This window comes from Vespa crabro, chromosome 9 (assembly GCF_910589235.1).
Source record: "Vespa crabro chromosome 9, iyVesCrab1.2, whole genome shotgun sequence".
NCBI lineage: Eukaryota > Metazoa > Arthropoda > Insecta > Hymenoptera > Vespidae > Vespa > Vespa crabro.
The window spans coordinates 536,869-555,352 of NC_060963.1; the positions used below are offsets into that span (position 1 = coordinate 536,869).

The following is an 18,484-nucleotide window of genomic DNA, read 5'->3' on the forward strand; positions in this document are numbered from 1 at the left end:
CTAATAGATGTAACGCCAATGAAATACAATTTCGATAAGTCTCGCAAGTAGGCAAGTGCAAGAGTGTCGGATTCGTAACACGATCCGAAGGAAGAGGACTACGAGTTAGTCGATGGAGCAACGTCGAAAACACTTTCGCACGCCCCTGAGGTATAATCTGTGTTCACCTGTACGCGGGAAAGAAAGTAGTAGATGGAACACGAAGTCTACGTAGAAACGGAAAGGTGAAGTCTCGCTGGGGGGAAACTGTATAACGTTCCAGGCACCAGTAAGACCTGTCGTTGGGTAAAGCTTCCTTTCTTCTCTTTCTCTCTTTCTTTCATTTCTCTTCAAGCAACGAGAGCTCAGTCCGCATTTATTTCCCATAGAAACAGCAAATCTGTTACTACGTTTACAAATGACAAGAAAGGAAAGAATGATATTTGATATTATTCCTTTATCGTAACCGTTTGGCTATAATTTTATTTCTATGATCCAAAACGTAATGTCCACTTTATAATTAAACATATTCACGAAGGAGACAATAAGTCGATAATGACGTATCGATGTGAAAGGACACATCGAAAGTCATCGCGCCTCGTTATTCGGCCGAACGATTTCTCCGGATTTACTCTAAAGTTCATACGCGCGATGCGAGATCGTGTCGTTCATTTTTTCATTCGACGTGCCTCGAGAGTGATCGAGGAGAGGCGAAGAAGAGAGAGAGAGAGAGAGAGAGAGAGAGAGAGAGAGAGAGAGAGGAAGAGAAGGAAGAGGAGGAAGCTTCCCGAGCACGACGATAATGCTATCATTGTGAGAGGATCGGCAAAGGTGGCACGAGAGTGCGCGCGAGGGCTTCGTCGTCGTGTCTTCGAAGAGACTCGCCTAATAAAATCTGAATACACGCGGAGGCCTCCCGTTCCGATGGCATGCCTGACACCAAGACAATCGCCGATGATTGCCGTTAAGGAGGATAATGGATCCTCGCTATCCCCTTCCCATTCTTTTCTCCTCGCTTCTCAGTGCTACTCTCTCGACTCCCGTCTTCTCCTCTCTCACCCACTGCACGCAAGGAACGCGCAATTTCATTCTAATTGATCATCCGTCCGCGTCAACACATTCCTCATCTCCGTCTATCTTTATCTCTCTCTCTCTCTCTCTCTCTCTCTCTCTCTCTCCCTCTTTCTCCTTCTTCATCGTCACGTCAGCTTAAACAAATACGCACGTAATAACTCGCAAACATATCCGTCTACGATCGATAATTCACGATCGACGAAGGTATTGCATAATTACACGTCCGATCCTTGGAGCATACCCTGTCTATTTTCGATGTTAAACATTTGCGTGTTACCTCAGGAAAGTCTACAAAACGTAACTGGCTATGAGTAAAAATATTCCATTGTAAGCGTAGGCTAAGCCTAAGAACGATTAAACGAAAGAATAGTAACCGATGTGACTTGGCACGTGCGAAGCGTTAATTATCGTTAATATTAATACAGCGGAATAATTTCGGAGAGATCGGGATTGATGAGTTTGAAGAAAGAAATAAAGAAGGAGAGGAAGGTTATCGACCTTCCTTTCCACTCTCCCCCCCCCCAACCCTATTCACGAGGATAATATCCACGATCTTCGAGGCTTCTCCCACCGGGCACTTTTTATCCAGCTTCCGGCTGGAGATCCCTATGGTGTGCACGGTGTTGGCGCACCGGAAGCGTTTAGGCCTCGTCACGCTTGTTTTAATTACGTGAACAGGCAACCGCCTCTCCTTCTTTCTTCTCTATCCCGTACACACGCATGCGGGCTCGCACGACTACTGCTAGCTCTCAACTCGCACACGTAGAATCGTCGATGCGAGACAGGATAGATGGTAAATAGGTACTCGTTTCGACACCTGGCACAAACCCAGCGCATATCCCGCACGCCGTACGAGGGAATTAATTTTTCGGATTAGGTTATCGCATCCTAGTCGACCTGCTGCTGACGCCGCTACCTATTTCGCCAAGGAACGAGGTTAAGACCGGCTAAGCAGCTTTGTGTTAATGAAGTTCCGGGAGGAGACGGACCACGCATCTTTTTAACCCCTTCTACGTCTCTCTCTCTCTCTCTCTCTCCCTCCCACCTACTTCCAGAAGATCATTAAGTATTCAGTGCTACTCGCGCGTGCGTCTTACGCATAAAGGCAACGCACTTGAAGATAATGTCGATAATATCGTAACCGTGTAATTGACTTTAACGTCAATCCAACGTCCATTGGATCGCTCGTAGGAGACGTTTCGCTATGCTCGATCGTTATTCTCATTATGGAGATAGCGACTTTGTTGGTTCCGCTGCGATGACGACGACGAGAGGATAATCCATCGTGCTCGAGTCGAGTCGAGTCGCGGTTCGTTCCGTCTGGAAAAGAAAAGATAAAATCATGATTGATTAAACACAATTCAATAAAGTACAATAAACTATTACTAAAGTTAATCTTTAACTCTTTGACTCGATATACCGATATAAAGAATGTAATAACGAATATTCCGTACAATTCGACTTTCATTTTCTCATTTCTAATCGTCTCGTTCCTTAGAAAATTTGACCGATGATGGTTGCCATTCTTAAGAGACTATCTTGCGAATAATTAAAGGAAAGTTTTAAAGGCAATATTCTTCGTCTCTTTATACGGCCGATAAAGCACTTGACGTACAGGCGTCGAAAAAAAATGCTAATTGTAATGATCACGCTAATGGGAATTAACCACACACGGTGCTACGAGAGGACGTTTGCGGTTCAGCCACCCCGGTGCGGACTGGCTCATGACGCGGCCGTTTTCTCTCTCTTCTTGGTTACGAATATGCCGCGTGGATCTTAGGGGGTCTTAAGAGAGCATCGTGAGAGGAATAACTTTCGTAGCAATCGCATGCTGCGAGGTCGTAGGTACTCGCCGGTAAAACTCGATCGTAAAACTTTCGTGGAATGTCATTAAGCTTGCGACGGGATGTCGATGAGACGAAAGTTTCGAGAAATTTTTCTTACAAGTTGAAGAGAGAGAAAAATAAACTACGATATCTATTTCTTATGTCTCGGAAAAGGAAATATTTCCCACGGAAACGAGAGAAGGTTTTGTGACGGTGCTTGGCCAAAAAATTCTAACGAAAATGTGGAATAGAAGAAGAGATTACTCTCTCCCTCTCTCTCTCTCTCTCTCTCTCTCTCTCTCTCTCGATACGAATAGGCGCGGATCGTGTCGGACACGAATGAAATCAAGCGCGAGTAAGTATGAGCCTTCTCCCGCGCCCTCGAGAGCAGGCACCCTCATCTTTTCTTGTTTTTCTTTATCGGGCCCTTCCAGAAGGAGGATCCTTTCGTCTTAGCGGTAGTACTATCCGTTTCATCGGCTCATTGTCTTCGCCGTCCTCTACCTTGTCTATTTGCACGCGAATCCTTTGAAGAAGCCGCTGCCACTTTTTCGTAGTTACCGCTGTTAAACTAAGCGAGAGGCATTCTTACCGCAAGAAGGCGAGCGAGCAGCTTGCTTTCTTGGGTTCTCGTGGTCGGTACACGTAGTATAGTCTAGACTGGATAGGTATATCCTGGACCTTGTTTTCAGGTCGGCATACGAGAAGGTCAGCGTCACGCTTTGTACAAAGTGGGTTAAGTTACTCGAGCGGGAATTCCTTGAAAAGATGTTTCTCAAGATGCTTTCGGTACGTTCCACCCTCGGGGTTACCAGTAGTAGATCCATCGCGATACGAGATCGAAGATAATACATATTTTGAGTACGTTATTATAAAATACCAGTGCCACGTTAAACGATGAATTTGTAATGTCACCAAGGTGTCCCAATTTTTTTGACACCCATCCCACCTTCCTATTTTCTTTTTGCTTTTTACCTTCGTAAATGATTTTTTTATTCGACTTTCTTATGTCCTCTTTCGTCTGGTTCTTCGCGTTAGAAGGCGGTCAGAGGGCAAACACAAAAATGATCCCACGGTCCTTTGAAACGGCAGCATCCTTTATTACCAGACGTTTGATTCAGTATCACGCCTCGCTCGCACGAATCTCCATGCTCCTTTTCACAGGACGTAGAACGCTTAACATATGAAATAGTCTCGTAAGGGATGAATGGAGGCGCGTTGCTTTTGTCGGAATTATTTCTTCTTCTTCATCGTCTTTCTTTACCAGCAAGACGACAGGTTCGCGCTATCACGTGGGTGAGGTCACGCTCGGACACGTATGCCTGCACGCATAAACGCCTTATTATAGTCCTTACACTTTGTTATTCTCCTTGAAAACATCGTCAAGAATAATCTTCTTCTTTCTTCGTCTCTTCTCGTGAATATTCCGGTTAAGGGACGATCCTAAGAAGGTATTGTTCTTACAAATATCCGAAAAAGAAAGAGATAGAAAACTTTAACAACGATTTCTTTTTCATAGAATCGAGAGAGAGAGAGAGAGAGAGAGAGAGAGGCAGAGGCTTTAGTCGATATACGTCCATTTGGCTGGAAACGAGAGATACGCATCGCATGCTCTTTAAAAGGGGTCACTTATCATGCATCGTACAAAAATGCCTTTTGCTCATTGAACGGACGACCTGGAGCGTACAGATATCAACGGAGATCAAGACGTTCGTTGCCGAAAAATGTCGTGCCGGTTTCTTTTCGAGACTCACCACTTGACTCTCTTAGGGTTGCACAATGACGCAACAGAGGACTTACGAATTTCTTTTCTCTTTTTTTTTTTACTCAATGTGTGTACTGTATATACCCCTTTTCCTTCCCCTCGACGAAACAGCCTGCCCTTTTTCTTTCTCCTCCCCGGAGTTGCTTCGATCAACGAGCCGGCGATCGCCTTGTCCTTCTTTTGCGTTCCAAATGCGGGTTCATTATTTTCAGGTTTCGAATGTGCCCGCCGAGATCATGGGACTTTAGGAAGGAAAGAGGAGGCTTTAGGGGTTGCCGAACACCGGGGTGGCATTTTCGCGGCAACACAAGTATCGTGGATCAAAGAGAGAAGCACGAGCAAGCCTGAGAGAACGCCATCGAGCAATCGAACAAGTGCCTTCTTTTGTTCACCGAAAGCCACCGAACGTAAACGTCAACGGCCATTTAATTGGCATTCGACGATGCGTTTTTGATTCGATCGTGACGACCCTCGGCCACCCGGGGAGAAAATGAAAATTGCTTTTCGCGTCGCTTCCATATTTTTTTTCTGTCTCTACCGTCGCTTTAAAAAATGATCTAATCGATATTGAACTATTTCAAATATGTATATATATATATATATATATACTTTTTTCTCCTTTCATTCGATCCCCCCTCTTTATATCCTTTGTGAATTGTTAGCTCGACGTAATCTCCGCTTCGAAAAGGAATAATTCTTCTTATTCTAGAAAGCACGTCTCGATGCAGCCTGCATTTCCATACCGGTAGTAGAATGCGAGCGAGGCGCTAAAATAGACGGAAGAATTTTATTCTTATGAAAAGGACCGAGCGTAGACGCATTATGCTTTAATCCCCGATGTAAGTCTCGCTCGTTCGACAATGCCGTTCTCTGATTTCGATCTAGAAAAAAGAAAAAAAAGAAAAAAAAAAAAAAACTGCAAGAGAGCGAAGATCGAGTAGGCAAGTACCTAGAACCGGCCAACCGGCCGGCCCTACGACTCTCAATGCGCCTCCGCGGTAGAAAATTAAGACAGAGAGTGGCTTTTGAAGAGCGGCAAACTGTATTATGATGAAAATTCGTAGGGAGCGATTTCGATTCGACGACGTTGACGACGAGCTTCGATCCTGTCGTTGCGCTCGCTCCTCGAGATCTCCCGTACGAGATACGATAAGATCTCAACGGTCGAAACGCCGAGAGCAATGAAAGCTTCTCTTTCTCTCGGCCCTTAGGAAAGAGAGGCAGCAGGAGTAAAAAGCATGCGTTAACAATAGTCAAGTGTCGTGATTTGTGTCACGGGTAGGGGTGCATGCGCCTTTCCTTTTTTCTTTCCTTCCGTTCTTCCTTCGAGTCTTAATTAACCCTCGTTCCCACGTGACTTCTTAGTCCCGTGGCAAGAGGGGGGTCCTTCCTTCGCGAACTCGTAACGTACTTTTCTCCGCTCCGTTAAACATCGCTAAAAAGGAACGAGATCAAGGAACCCTCCCCTTTCGAGTCAACCGAATCACTTGCCACATATCGTCACCTGCTTTTCTAAGCGCTAACCTAACAAATTATTATTAGACGATAATCTACTCTTTTCCGTTTTTTATATGTCATTACGACGAAGGCAAGAAAAAGTTATCGGAAAGTTTGACCATAAAATGAAAATTGGTACCTCGGGCAAGAGGGGAGCGGATACTATATTTAAACCGTATTAACGCAAGTGCAAAAAGCGTTTACTTGGATAGATCGTAGAAGGTAATTTTCAGCGTGCACGCAACGAGGTTTAACCACATATACGATAGGGTGTTGTCTATTCATTACGCGAACGCCTTTTGCCACGTAAACGTATGGTTTAATGGCTCAATATTCCAACAATGATCATAGATCACAGCCTAACGTATAGGGTCGGCACTTCCTCGCTCCCACGTAATACCAATATTGTTTCCACGAATGGCGAGAAATCTGCCAGTGGCGTCATGACGCCCTCTTTCTTTCCTCTCCCTCCCTCCTCCCTCCATGTCGTTTATTTCCCTTTCTCTCTTTCCGCTCATCTCTCTTTCTGCGGCTGAGTTAAGCGTTCGTCCACTGGCGTCAGAGTAATGGCAACTATTAGGGTAAGTACCGTCTTAGCCTCGAGGAACGAGCTCGAGCATCGCTGGACCGCTCTAAAGCATCCTCTCGACCTGCTCCTCCTCGCGTTTATTATACCAAATAAAGCGATGGAGGCGTGTATCCATTCGTATGGTCCTTGACGTTTAACAATTCCCGTCCCCCCGTTTCTCATTCTCCCTCTCCCTCTCCCTCTCTCTCTCTCTCCCTCCCCGTATCTTGCACGCGCGTTCGATGCGCTGCAAGAGAAATGCCTCTTGGCATTAATAACAGCTTTACCAGAGTTCCGAACGTTAACTCGAAATCGTCGCTTCGATCGATCTTTCCTAGAGCAAGAGATTTCTAAAGTTCGATTCGCGTTTTAAAGTAACTAGAACGCGATATCCTCGTGGAGAGGCGAACGCATATGACGACGAAGACAAGGACGTGATACGCGGTAGGAAAATGCGTTTCCAAGCAGGTACAGGACTTTTGACCTCCGGCAGATGAGCTGCTGTCCCGGCCTGTAATCTCGCGAAAGAGGAGAGATACGAGGGCCACCGAGAGTCCCCGTCGTCGGCAATTTTAACTCCGTCTCGTAGGAGAAACGGTGGCAACGGCAACGGCGGCAGCGGCAGCGGCAGCAGCAGCAGCAGCAGCCCTTTTACCATACCTAGGCCGTAGCTCCCGTGGAAGCAAGCGAGTAATGGAAACCCCATGTTAGCACGTTCGAGTCCGGGCTTCCAGTTCGTTTCGACCCCATGAGAACTCGGCCTAAGTCAAATCGACGGTAGCCGGCGTATTTGGTTTCGACCAAACGAGGAAATTCTCTCGGAAACTATGCTCGGCTTTTTGTGCCATCGACCTTTCCATTCTTTACTCTCTTACAAATCGTTTCCTCTCCATTACGCGAGTATTCTTACGATGTAAAGGAGACGCAAAAAAGATATCCGGCATAAGTCACACAATCGTATGTATTATACCGTGTGAAGCTTTTATTAAAATCGATCGGATGTTTATAGGAAATCGATAAAAGAAAAAAAAAAAAAAAGAAAAATAGGCGATAACGAATATTACATAAAATGTATCGAGATGCAAGAATCGTAGATCCGTTGCATAATAATCGAATAGGAAGGATCGAGAAAGAACGAATCGTTTCGTATAATTCGAAATCGATGCTCTAGCGTTTCCAACAACATGGATGGCAAAGGTGTATCCGTCGTGATTCGTTCGATCTCGAAGGGAACAATTACAAGAGGCGGTAGTCGTTAGCCTATGCCCCCCGTTAGTATGCGCTTCGTCACACCTGACTGCTCGCGCACATGCGCCCGTAGTCGCCGCTTCTCAACATCGACTCGCAACGTAACGATCCGTACCGTTGCGTTTCGTAACGTCTGCCGGTTTTAATAGGAAAGAAAGACGTCGAATTCCATTGGCGATCGTTTTGACTTTTACGACAGGCCGATCTAGATCCGTTCATTTCTTTTTTTTTCTTTTCCTTTTTCTCCACTTCGGCCCGTTTGATACGATTTTTTTTCCTATTCGAAGTCTCTTACGACTCTTTCTAATCGGAACGAAAAATCTCGTCGATTGATCATAGCTCGATGTTTAATCGTTTAATTTTGTTCAGATAGATCATAGAAAATATCGATCATATTTTTCTTTAACACCTTCGTCCGTCTAATTACGAAAGGATTTTTCATAAGGGAAGCCGATCTTCGCGTGTCTCGTCGAACTTTTGTTCCACGCTGGAACGTCACGAAAGGATCTATGAAGCTCGCGGGAGACCTTATGCAAAGCCAATATGGCGCGGGCGTGTCTTAAAAGATGATTGAACGAAGCGAGGCAACGTTCGCGTTGCGGTTCGACCGACCGACCGACCTCGTCGTATTTTGTATTCATAGAATTGCCTGGGAACTACGATGGGAGCAACGCCGATGGAGTATCACGGAGTTATATTCGCTCCCTCTTCCCTCTCTTTTCTATCGCACGAACCTTCCGAGGCCTCCAGGCTTTTAGCTTGACCCTTCTCTCTTCCTCGGTCGCCAAAGCTTCCACGAACATTTCTAAATACCACCTTCGTTATATACAAATGCATCTTATTAATTACATCGACCAGCTTGTCAAATGGAAAATGAATCAGTTAGGGAACACTTAACAATTGGAGTTATCGTTAAAATCGGAGTCGATCGATCACGAACGCGTAACAGGATCGAGAATCGAAAAAGGAGAATGCGTTTTAGCGTGATCGCGATACGCTCGAAGGTTCGAACCTCTTGGATCCTTCATCCGAAAGAGCTTCGATGTTTTCTTTTTGCCTAACGCGGTCTATCGAGCGATCGTAAAGAGCGGTCGATCGTCGATACCGATGCAGAGGTTGGTTATTGATGAGACAACGCGTCGAGGCGCAGGCGCGAGCGAGCTGCTTTTGGCTTAAGTTACCTGCGATTTGTATGACATTCGATCCCTCGCCCACGCGTACGAGGTTCCGGTACTCCGTCCTCGTCCACCCTCTCCGCAAGACCCATCGCCTCCTTCTTCTCCTCCTCCACTTTTGCGTGGCAGCGATTCTTCCTTGGAGACGGTGCACGCCGAGTCGCCGGCACACGTCGAATACCCGTTCGACGGCTCTATTTATTTCTGTAATTCACCTTATTTATACGGAGCTACCCGATGAACCTCGACTCGATCGTGTTCCGAGCCTTGTATACCTGTCACCGTTGATAATTCGCATTAACTCTCCGGCGATACGAAGAGTAGAAGGGTTCTCGAGTCGTTTCTAGGTGCGAAGGAGGGAAGAGAGAGAGAGAGAGAGAGAGAGTCTCGAACGCGATCAACGAACATAGATGTTGCGAGGAAGAAGCAGCTGCAGCTCGTTCCTCCTACAGCTGCGATATCAACGACGCTACGCACCAATACGAAAGATATCGCATCGTCATCTTTCGTCCTCTTGATTCTTTCAATTGCGTGGGACTTCTTAAACAGGAGGAACATTCGTCTTTGGCTTCGCTTAAAATTAGTCTCGCGCTCGACGATGCGAATCTAGTAGCCGATCGATACGATTTGTCTAAGCTTGGATCTTGACTAAGGGTTCCAACACTTTATCTCTTTCTCCTCGACGATATTTTATATCGACGTGCTCGAGAAAGAGAGAGAGAGAGAGAGAGAGAGAGAGAGGGAGATGAAGAGTTATCTTTGATCGATGCGAAAAGTGAAACGCAAAGTATTCCTGTATCGAAAAAATTGTCGAGTTTTCAGATCGCGTTGGAGATACGTGTCATCGGCTTCTGCTATGATATCGCCTTCGGAACGTGCCAGGTTTACGATCGAACGAGAAAGGGACTCCTTTATAATGTTCGCGTTGACTCGCTCCTAAATTATATTGATCACCGACGGCAGCGACGGAGGCACAACGCGTTCCACGTCCCACCCCCGATCGCCGTGTGTGCCACTAGTGTCATTCCGCATTGTTCGACGTTATAACAGACGCGCGGCCGCGTGCAGGAAATTCGATATTTCCTGCACACAATGCGCCCGTCAGTCTTTCTCTCTCTCTCTCTCTCTTTATATATATATATCGTTCTCTTACTTTTTTTGTCTCCGACGATAGTACAGCCGACTTCCCTCGTTACATTCGCTCGGAAAATCGTTTACGCCCACACTCCTTCTCCAACCCTTTCGGGTATGTAGGGCAACGGGTCAAACACCGGTGAAGAAGAAGAATAAAAAGACGAAGAGCCATGATAAACGTAAATTATTAGCTCTGGTAGTGACTGTTAATCCAAAGACTTTTTGCTGTCGCTAATAATTTCAATGATATGTGGTTGGATTAGCTGAAAGCAGATTGTAAATTTCCCATGTACATTAACCTTCCAACTTCTGGAAACTTTTCGAAAGGAGGATACCGAGTCTAGGCTATGCGCTCGAGAGACGAGCGATAGCGCGAGATGCGGTACCGGTACCTTTATTGCCCGACAGGAGTTACGTATCCAGCGCGTTCCGCGTCTCTCGACCGGATAACTTCGTGGAGCAAAGATAGAGAATAATGGAAGGACTTTCTACTATCAAATAGATTTATGGATATCCAGCCGTGCACCTACTACCGAAGTTTATATGACCGCTGGCCGTAGCTTCGTTGCGTTTAATCCACCGTTAACCGAGTACGGATCCTCGGCTGCGGATATCTCGATGCTGCGTAGGCGAATATCTTTCCTCCGGTCGATCATTAATTAGGATAAATGCGAAGTGATTAAAGAAGTTGCGATTAGATGAAAGTTCGATGTAAATGATTTTAACGAAAGTGACTATGGTAACGATCGACGTAGAATGTAAATGTATCGATCGAAGAGATCGACCGATCAGGTTCGAGATCGTTGGTAAAGATTCGAGAGCACGCGTCGTACGCGCACCGACACGTTCCATCGATTGGACAATGGCTCCGCGAATGTAGGTTTATGAGAGGTCATCGAGATAATCGGCCGTTGTCCAAGCGAGATTAGTTCGACGATGACCAATACTCTTTTCGTACGTTGTCGCATCCCAAAGGGAGAGATAGCCAGAGAGAAAGACAAAGAAAGGAAAAAATGTATGGGTGAAGAAGGTAGGGAGCGAGAGAGACTTCGATTTGGAGACCACAATTGGTGGTCAATTATTCACGAGAATGACTCGGCAAAAGGTAACTCGGCGTTTGAGCGCGATCGGAGAACAACGATACCTATCATCTAATTCTAACTCACGATTCATGGCAGAACAACGTTATTGTAACCGTTATCGTTCGGTTTCATTCCTTCGTACAAGGGTCGTCGATCCTATCCAACGAAAGGAATACACCGTGACCCCTTCTCCTCTTCCTTCTTGGTTCTCTTCCTTTTTTGTTAAATTAAACAAGACGGATCGATTCACGTTCTAAAAATCTAATTGAAGATCGTTCGAATGAAATTTTTGCGCGTCGTCCATTCTCAATCTTTTTTTTTTTCCTTCTTTCTCTTCGCGCCTCGTTCGAGCGCGCTAAACGAGCGCGCTAAATTCGAAAGATATGTCACCTGTCCAACGTTCTCATAGGCTCTGACGATTATCTGCTATCCGGCTAAACCGGGTCTGTGGTACGAATGCTTTATTGAGAACCGATATAGACCGTCTCCTTATCGCACTCTCATCTTGATACTTCCGTTCGTCGGACGACATAATCCGCCCTTCGATCACTGCCCGATGCTTTCTCGTCTACGATTACACGATAAAAGCAATGTAAACCTGTTCCTGAATTACTGCAACCACCAACAGTGTCCTTAACGAATCGTTCCATCTTACCAGTTTTATCCACTTTCATTAGATAATATTATAAAATGCGGAATTAACATTAATGGTTTAGATAGGATAATAGTTTATATCGTTTATGCCGTAATTTGACACTTGTTCGAAGTCTGATAAAACGATTATAACATTTTCGAAATAAAACGGAATAAATTTTTAAACATTCGACGTCTCTTCATAGTCACCAATTACAATTTACTTTTCTTTACAAAGAAAAAGAAAGAGAGTTTTTATTATACTTCCGGTCACGCGTCCATCGTAATAAGAAAAGTAAATTCGAACGTTCCAATTCGAATCAAATTCAATGCGAAAATATCGAAGAATTGAAGAGAATCGTTAGGGTAAAAGACGTCGGTGGTTAAGTGCCCTACCAATGTTTGTCCATTTTCCAACTGTTTATTTTCAAATTAACTTTCTGCGCGACGTAACGGGCAGCCTCGTACGCGTGTCCGACGCGTGTCACCTGTCTGTCACGGTCTCGTGAATACACGCCAGCCACTTCAACTTTCTAGAACATCCTCCCCTGAGGAGACATGGCCGACTGCCCCCCAAGACCTGCTGCTGGAGACCAAAAGTATTTCACCTTACCCTTCCTTTTTTTCTTAAATCGAGTTTGCATATTTCAGAAATACCATCGGTTTCGACCGTTGAATTTCAATTAAAAAACTTATCGTATTAACGAATGTGAACATTTTTTTACATATCGATTAATTGACAGCTCTCTTTGGTTCTTCGATTATTACTACAAAATCCATCGATTTTTATAGTGATCCTTCAATTCAATCCGAGTTTATATTTATAAAAATGATTAAGTATCACGTTGCTAAAAATTGATAAATAAAAAGAAATAGAGTTTTCAAGGTATTAATCCTTCGAAGGAACGTGCAAGGTAGTCTTGAAAGAGTCATGTGCCAAGGAATCACGCACGGACGATCAGTCGTCGGGTGGTGCGGTGCACCCTGTCTTGGGGGTGCAGGTGCAGGAGGTCTTTCCTTGGGCGGATTCATGCTTGCGTGATTCCAGGAGTCTCCGGCAGGTCCTCCACGAAGGTGTAGTACACGGTGGTGGGTTCTCCTGGCACGCGCATCGAGCAAGCCACCGTTGTCGTTCCACGCGAAGTAGGAGCACATGTGAAGGAATCATGCTCGGTTGCGTTGCCTTGCCACCCTGCAGATACACCTCGAACCTTACTTACTACTTGCCGCCAACCGCAGGTGGTAATGGTGAACCTTAAACCGCTCTTTTGCTCGACGGTATAGAACTTTCTTACGGAACTCGAATATCATTTACCTGGCTTATGTAAGCTTTCGTACAAAGTTCTCTCTCTCTCTCTCTCTCTCTCTCTCTCTAATCGTTCTCAAGAAAAAAAAAAAAAAAAAAACAAAGAAAAGAAAAAAGAAAGCGGATGTAGAAAAATCTCAACACTATAGAATCCTTCTTGACTTTCCCATTAGATAGAGTAAAAAGGTGTGTCTCTACCGTTCCAAAGTTAATAAATTAATGTCGAACGGATGGAGTCTCCAACGTACACAATAAAAAGCAGCAGACCTACCCGTATCCTGGCGAAGGAAAAAAAAATTGAAACAGAGGAATAAAAAGAAGGAGTCGGAGTATTGGTAGGTAACAGGAAGTACCTCAAACAAACGAGTCCGTGGGATAAGCATACAAAAGTTAAAGGGGTCGGCTAAGGTCGGACGATAAAATTAACTCGAATATTAACATCGCGGGATCGACCGGAGCAGCCGTATTTAATCGTACACACATAAATGTACATTAATTATGACGTTATCCAAAACGATCTGAGAGAGAGAGAGAGAGAGAGAGAGAGAGAGATATGGTATAATTTCAAGTATAAAACTTTTTTTGCAAAGACTTACGCATTTTCGACGTTAAAATAAATCAAAAATTCTCGTTGAATTTATTTTATCGTCCTAATGGTGTGACAACGAAACGTCACGGTATAGTTACGTCGGTCAACGTTCCGTACGTTCGTGTGCGTGACTGTGTTGGCACGCGTGTCCCGCAGGTGCCGTGCCTCGTTACATCCTTGCAGGGCACTACCCGCACGATTTTAAAGATAACGTTGGACGTTTGTAATTATTGAGCAGATACACCCATTCTTTATGCACTCCTAGCAATACGTCTGTCAATTTTATTGCCTGCATCTCTTTGAACTATTAATCTATATTTTAACTTAGTCCATTAACAAATTTGGATAACTTAAAAAAAAAAAGGAAAGAAAAAAAAAAAAAGAAAAAAAATACTTTTGTACATTTGTAGAATGTCTTATTACACCTCTCGTTATCGATTTCGCCAAACCGGTCGCACGGTGTCGACCGGAGGATCGAACTCGATCGTGTAATTATCGAGCGCGACACGATCGTACCATTAACGTTAATTATCGGAAGCCACGGACTCTTCTATGGTTCGTAGTAAAACGGCTGGTCGCGTGGCCGGCACGCGCTTACTCGATGACAACTTCCTCCTTTCGTACCGGAAGTTGCACTACGCCTGGCGCTCGTAACTGCAGCTTGTATTTTACATAGATGCACCCGCCTGCGCGTACATACACGTTATGTACATATCTGCTTGGAGTTTCGACGAGGATAATGACGATTACGAAAACTCGTGCGTTCGTTAACGAATTAGGAATATCAATTATTTGTTTTCATTTGACACGACAATTATTTTCGTTTAATAAATGAAATACGGTTTTCAAATGTCACGCTGATTCTTATCTACGTTACGGAGGACTAGTGAAGAACATTTGGGAAAGCAAAACGAACGTAAATCCATCTGGATTGTCTCTTTGTTTGGAAAGGTGGTAATGGCAATGATTACGTTATCTCTCGTATCCTTTTATTTCCTCGCAATATATCGCAGGTGCATCGAGATCGTGCGATAGAGAACGTTTATTTACGTATACCACGGATGGAAGCAGGTGGGTCGTCATAAAAGTTAACTTGTAAGATGATATAGTAGAGGAGCCATTGCTCCGTAATGCGGCACGGACGCGATGCGGGAGCTGTGCCGTAATAAACACCGCTTTATTATGCGACCTCGGCTACGCTGCCCTTTTAGAAATAAAGATACGCAAGAAGAAATTCGATATATCGCGTCGTTTATCGTTGATCCGATATAAGCGTCCTTGTTCGAGACCAGACTTTTTGACGATCGCGCGACATCTTCCTCATGTTCGTCGGCAAATGTCGTAAATTTTCCTCGAAGTTTATAGATTCGTTGCGGGGTTTCTCGAAGAACGTCGAAGAAAAATTCCATTGGCAGGGTGAAACGCTTTTGATAGGGGGATTTCATTGTCAACCGACGAGAAAGTCTTTTTAATGAAAAGCCCTAATCGCTAATAAAGTTCTCCTTGCTTCTTCCAACGATCGATAGCGTAGGCTCGCGTCATACAAAAACTTTATTCGGAAAATAAAAAGCTCTTGCGTTTCGGGAAAGTTCGCCTTCATCGAACTCATTTGCAGGAGATAAAGTACGAAGTTGATCGTTCATAAAACAAGCCATCCAATAATTTAAGCGTAATCTCTCAATTTATGAGAAATCTCGGTGTAACTCTTCGAATGCATTAAGAGCAAGCGAGCGAGCGAGGAGGTTCGACGACCCGGCTGACACGGGTGGTGGTCGTCTCTCCTCGAGTGCCTTGCCTTTCAAGGACAAAGCTCGACCTCCTTCCCGATCGTTTCCTGCTTCATGCTCGGGATTCCGTATTTATTTTAAGGCCGCTACTCCTTCTTCATCTTCTTCTCGCCGTTCTTTTACTCTTTTCTCTCTCTCTCTCTCTCTCTCTCTCCTAAAGGCATACCACGAGGAGGAAGAAGAGAAGATGGTAGAAGGAGGAAGAGGATTTGCACGGTATCGCTAATGTAAAAATACGAAAGTCGACCTTTCTCGTGGCAAGAGCGATGGCGAGGTACCGCTGTTAAATCAACGATGAGATTGAGATGCAAATGCAACCTCTCCTCTCGTGTTCTGACCGCGAGAAAGAGGAAAGAAATGGCGCTCGAGTAAAAGCAAAGAAAAAGAAATAGCGAGTCGAACGATAAAGAAGGATAGAAAGGAAATGTCGCGATTTCTACAATTAACATTCATAATGTCTCCATATTCTCTCGTCGTCTCGGCACCGGGACTCTCTTAAAACGTGGAATTCAATGGCGATAATTCAATCGGCATCCCGCATCCACTCGCTCCTCCTTCTCCTCGAGCTATGCTCGGGGAACAACTTTATTGAATTTCGCGGGCTTCGCCGATATCTCGCAATAATTCATTCGTGCGATGCGACTCCCGCACCCTTTTCTACTATCGCGACCGCAATCAGTCGAAGAAGAAGAGAAAGAAGAAGAAGAAGAAGAAGAAGAGGAGGAGGGAGCCCGAAGGCAAAGTGTGCCAGACCGTTGCTGATGCTGACGCTGCCGTTGTTGTCGATGCTGTCTCGAATCTTACATATAAATTAGTCGGTACCACGTGTCGTCGACATTCTGATGCTTTATATACTCCATAATTCATAATGCAACCTTTATTTAATCCTGAATGTCATTTGGATTGAGAGACGAATTCCGGAAGAGGAAGAAAGTCTTGTGGTTCTTTCATTATCGATGTCCATCTTATTGCTATTCTTTTATATGACTTGAGGTTCGACGAAGAAAAAGAAAGGAAAGAAAGAAAGAAAGAAAGCAAAAGAAAAAAAAAAAAAAGAAAAAAAGAAAGAAAAGAATTAAATACGAAAATACCTTAGAAATAATCTTTAAACAACTAACCGTCTTAGTTACGAGTCCGTTCTCGTTTATCTTGCAAATTTCGTATTTGAAGAGTACGGTGTGCGCATCGTCGCCGATATACGTCGTTCTCGTGTTCAATTTTCTCGAGATAAAGAGTTCGAAACTTTTCGTAGTGAATACACCGGTGATCAGACCGAACCACTTTGCTTCGGCTAGATCTATGCGATGAACATTTTAGAAATAGATCGAGCGAAGGAAAGAGCTCGAGTCGATCGATAAATCTCGTACTTGCCTGCGTTCAAAGATCGATCGATCATTATATTACCCTCGGCTATAATGTCTATGGATTTATCTAGAAATTGACAGTCGTATCCAGTGAATATGATCTCTCTTTTTTTATTGGACAATATCATCTGAAAATCAAGGAAAATTGTTCGAGGCTGACAATCTTAGCGATATGAAATATTTCACCCGTATATTCGGTGAGTCCGGTTGCTTCTTTGAAAGATTCCTTTCCAGATTTAAAAATTTCTCGTTCGTTTTCTCTTTAACGACGAAATTGGCAAGAGGACCGAGAATCTTGACAATCTCCTCGGTTATGCAAAAGCACTTGATCTAACGGCATCGACATTGAATCGTGTCGTTTAATTAACGGCAAACGTTAATCAAATTATATTTACCATTGACTCGATCGGTACAAAAATATATCCGATTTTATATGCATTCGTATCGAGAATGTACGGGATATGATTATAACCTTCTTCGAATTCATCGGCTAATTCCGGTCCCACGATATTCCAACAGGTGATGAGATTAAGATCTTTCGGAATGGACAATTTCTTTTTCCTCTCAATCGTTATTATACTCTTTCCCATTTGTTTCCCAATTTGCGTCGATTTGTTCTGCACCATCGTGATCCTCTTCGATCCTCTCTCTCTACACTTTGAACGGCAATAAAAGGGCATCGTAGGACGTGACAGCACGTCGTTTTCTCGAGGAAAAGGAAAACAAAGGAAAGAAAGAAACAAAAAAAAAAAAAAAAAAAAAAAGAAGAAAAAAAAAGAGAAAAAAGAAAATAAAGAAATATCTTCGAAACGTTTGTCGATTCGAATTACGAGGATCGCGCACGTGTCCGCGTATGGATTCACCAAATTTGTACTTCGGAATAAGAAAGAGTGCGTGGATAATTTCGTGGCACAGCACGAAACGCGGAGAGACCTAAATCGAATCAAGCGATATTGGGAAGAGGGATCGATCGATCACTCGAATCGTCCTTTTAGAGAAGGCGTAAGTACATCGAGGTTCGGCCATTTGTAATCATTAGCGCCATGGTATCCGTTGCCACGGCTTGTCTTATTATGTCATTTCACTCGATTCGTTTTCTCTTTCCATTCTGTCGACTCTATACGTACGCGCGCATACGTCATCGCGTGGGCGCGAGCACGCGTTTATTGTTACTATAAATTTTACTAGATATCGATATTAGAAACGATTTCACGGAGGATCTGAACGCGTTCGTGAGGACGCGACTCGTCGATAACGCGATTGTCCGATATCACTAATGTTTGTCTTACATCGAAATATATTTTATTCCCGTTAAAAGCGACTAAAGATGTCGAGTACCGACATCTTTATCTGTCGGAACTCGCGCGCGAACATGCCGGAGAGTAACTGTAAAGTCGAGATAGCCGTAGAGAGAATTTTTTCGAGTACTATGTAAAAAGTATCCTCGACAAGGAACC

General features: G+C 44.2%; 1 protein-coding gene across 2 annotated transcripts in view; it reads right to left on the bottom strand.

The window, feature by feature from the left end:
- Positions 1–338: 338 nt before the first annotated feature.
- Positions 339–18,484, bottom strand: part of LOC124427175 (GPI-anchored wall transfer protein 1-like) — a 121,069-nt gene continuing 102,923 nt past the window's right edge. For both annotated transcript variants that reach the window (XR_006942895.1, XR_006942894.1), the window contains one exon: positions 339–2,373. The gene's annotated coding sequence lies outside the window, so the exon portion shown is untranslated. The remainder of the gene's footprint in view (positions 2,374–18,484) is intronic.